This window comes from Gopherus evgoodei, chromosome 23, assembly GCF_007399415.2.
Source record: "Gopherus evgoodei ecotype Sinaloan lineage chromosome 23, rGopEvg1_v1.p, whole genome shotgun sequence".
Lineage (NCBI taxonomy): Eukaryota > Metazoa > Chordata > Testudines > Testudinidae > Gopherus > Gopherus evgoodei.
Window position 1 is genome coordinate 15,748,916 of NC_044344.1, and position 2,609 is coordinate 15,751,524.

Consider the following 2,609-nt stretch of genomic DNA (forward strand, 5'->3'; position numbering starts at 1 on the left):
AATTCAGTGAAACTGGGCATTCCCTATACGCCCCCCAGTCAGGGGGCTGTGCACCCCCTTCCCCGAATTTCCCCAACACCCCCTCCCTCAGTGGTCAGGTAGTTACATGCAGCGCTGCCAATGTTGTCATTGGTTGCAAATTTGAATGGAAATTGAAACGTTAACACACACTTTAAAAGCAGATACAACGTATGAAAACTACTTGTACCTGAGAAAGTAAAATAGGTTTGGAAAGTCTGGACAAAGCCGGGTTTCCTCACCCAGCTGTTGTGTTTGCTGACAATGTCGGTGCATTGGCTTCGGCAGTGTTGGCCAACCTTAGAATTTCAAATGATGATTTGTAAGCGAGGTGTGAATGAGCTCTCCCCTGGCAGCTACTGATGACCAGGGTTGGGAGGAGGCTTTGGGACCAGACTGTATTTACATGAACTCACCTACTCTGCCGAGGTATCCAGCGGACAGAGCTGGGCTGCCTCTGCTCTAGGTGCCCGGAGGAGGGAAGGTGTGTGGGGCTCCAGCCTGGGACTCTTCCTCCCTCCTGCCAAGCCCTGACTATTAATCCCAGCCCTGGCACTCCTTTCTTCAAGCGCCATGTGGGCCAGAGGAAAAGTGTGGTAGGAAGCACAAGGGCCAAGCTTGTGAACATCAGGTGCAGCAGCAAGAATCCCAACTATCAGGGTAGCAAGTTCTAGAGCCCTAACCCATTGTGGCCATCCCAGCCAAAGACCTGGCTCTAGGAGGTGTGAGTCACCCAGCAGGAGGGGAAAGATTCACTCTTACACAGCTGGAGACAGGGAAGTTGAGCTCTGGGGCTTTACCACAAGCATGGGTGGCAAGTTTGTAGAAATTTTGGTGGTGCCCAGAACCCGCCCCCCAACTCCGCCCCCCAAACTCCACCCCCACCTGCCTAAGGCTCTGGGAAGGGGTTTGGGGGGAGGTCTGGGATGCAGATCCTGGGCTGGGGATTAGGGTTCAGGAGGGGTGCAGGGTGCAGGCTTTGGGATAGAGTTTGGGTGCTGGGTGCAGACTCCAGGCTGGGGCAGGGGTTGGGGTTGTAGGAAGGAGGGAGAAGTGCAGGCTCTGGGAGGGAGTTTGATGGTGGGAAGGAGTGTGTGGGAAAGGGGAGGGGGTGCACCCTCTGGGAAGGAGTTTGGGGATAGGAGGGAGTGCAGGGCTGAGGATGAGGGATTCATGATGCAGGAGGGGGCTCAGGGCTGGGGCTGAGGATTGGGGTGCGGGGGGATGAGGGCTCTGGCTGGGGCTGGGAGGCTCATGCTGCGGGGGGGCTCAGGACTGGGGCAGAGGATCAGGGTGCAGAGGAATGAGGGTTGGGGCTCAGGGCAGCCTGCCTTGCCATAGTGGGGAGCGGCACTAGGACCCTGGGGCAGCAGACAGCAGTTCTGCCCAGAATCCCTCTACTCCAGCAGCAGGGGCAGGCAGGGGACAGGCGCACGCTGCTTTTTGTCAGGCAGGGACGCAGCATGACAAGGGGGACATGCAGGGGGAGAGGTGGCAGGCAGGGGCCAGGGCCAGGGGAAGAGACCCAGCTCCAAATATTGCTGGAGCAGGGCCCCCAGCCCTGAATATTCCTGGAGCCCGAGCACCACAAATGTATATAACCTGCTGCCTATGACCACAAGCCAACACAAGGTCCCACTGAGATTTGAACTCAGATTACAGGATTCAGAGTCCTGAGTGCTGCCCATTACACCATGGGACCAGTTTGTGCTGCCTTCTCTGCACATCGGTGACCCTCATGGGGCTGGCTTGTGTAAGGGGGCTCTTGGCCCTTTACTAAAACTTAGTGTGTGTGTGGGGGGGGTTGGTTGGCTAGTTCCCAGCACCAATAGAAGGGGGAAGGATCAATGGGAAATCAGGACCCTGAGACTGACAGTCCCCAGGGACAATGGGGAGAGGCCAAAGCTCCAAGTTAGCTGCACTGACAGGCCAGGCAGTGTAATGAGGGAGTCACCAGGCCAGGGGGTCCCATCCTCCATGTGAGCTGGAACTGCCTGGGCGAGAGTGGGGCAGAGCTAAGGAGAGAGCAGGAGCCTGAGAAGACCGGGGAGCAGAGCTGCGCAGGTGTAGTGCCAGAAACTGCTGCATGTAGGAATTTGCAACCTGTAGCAGTTACTGATACCTGAGGTTGTTCTTATTTGCTGACTTGTCCTAATTGGCTAAAACTTGACAGTGGTTTCTCTAGCAAAGGCCAGTCCCTGGCCCCTTGGTCCAGACATCCTCCTTCATATCAGGCTAGGGTGACCAGATGTCAAAGATGAAATATCGGGATGTGGGGGGCGGAGCAAAAAAAAATGCCGGAGGGCCCCCCCGCCGCCAAGCGGCAGTGGCACAGCCCCATCTCCAACCAACTCTCAGCTTCAACCCCCGCTACACCCCCAGCTCCCCCATCCCCTCGCTCCTGGGCCCAGCCTGGGCTCCGAGCTCTGCAGCCGAGCCATGATCCGGGCCCCTCCTGCAGCTCCTGGGCAAGGGGTGAACCAGGCAGCTCCCAACAGGAGTGTGTCTGCCCCACGTGTGTCTCTGCCCCCCGCCCACCTGGGCCCTGCCTGCTCCACGCTGCCCTCAGCCCCACTGCGCTGCCCTGCAGG

General features: G+C 58.0%; 1 non-coding gene across 1 annotated transcript; it reads right to left on the bottom strand.

Moving 5' to 3' along the window:
* Positions 1 to 1,648: 1,648 nt before the first annotated feature.
* Positions 1,649 to 1,720, bottom strand: TRNAQ-CUG. The gene has a single exon. It is a non-coding gene; the product is annotated as a tRNA-Gln (tRNA).
* Between the last annotated feature and the right edge of the window lie 889 nt (positions 1,721 to 2,609).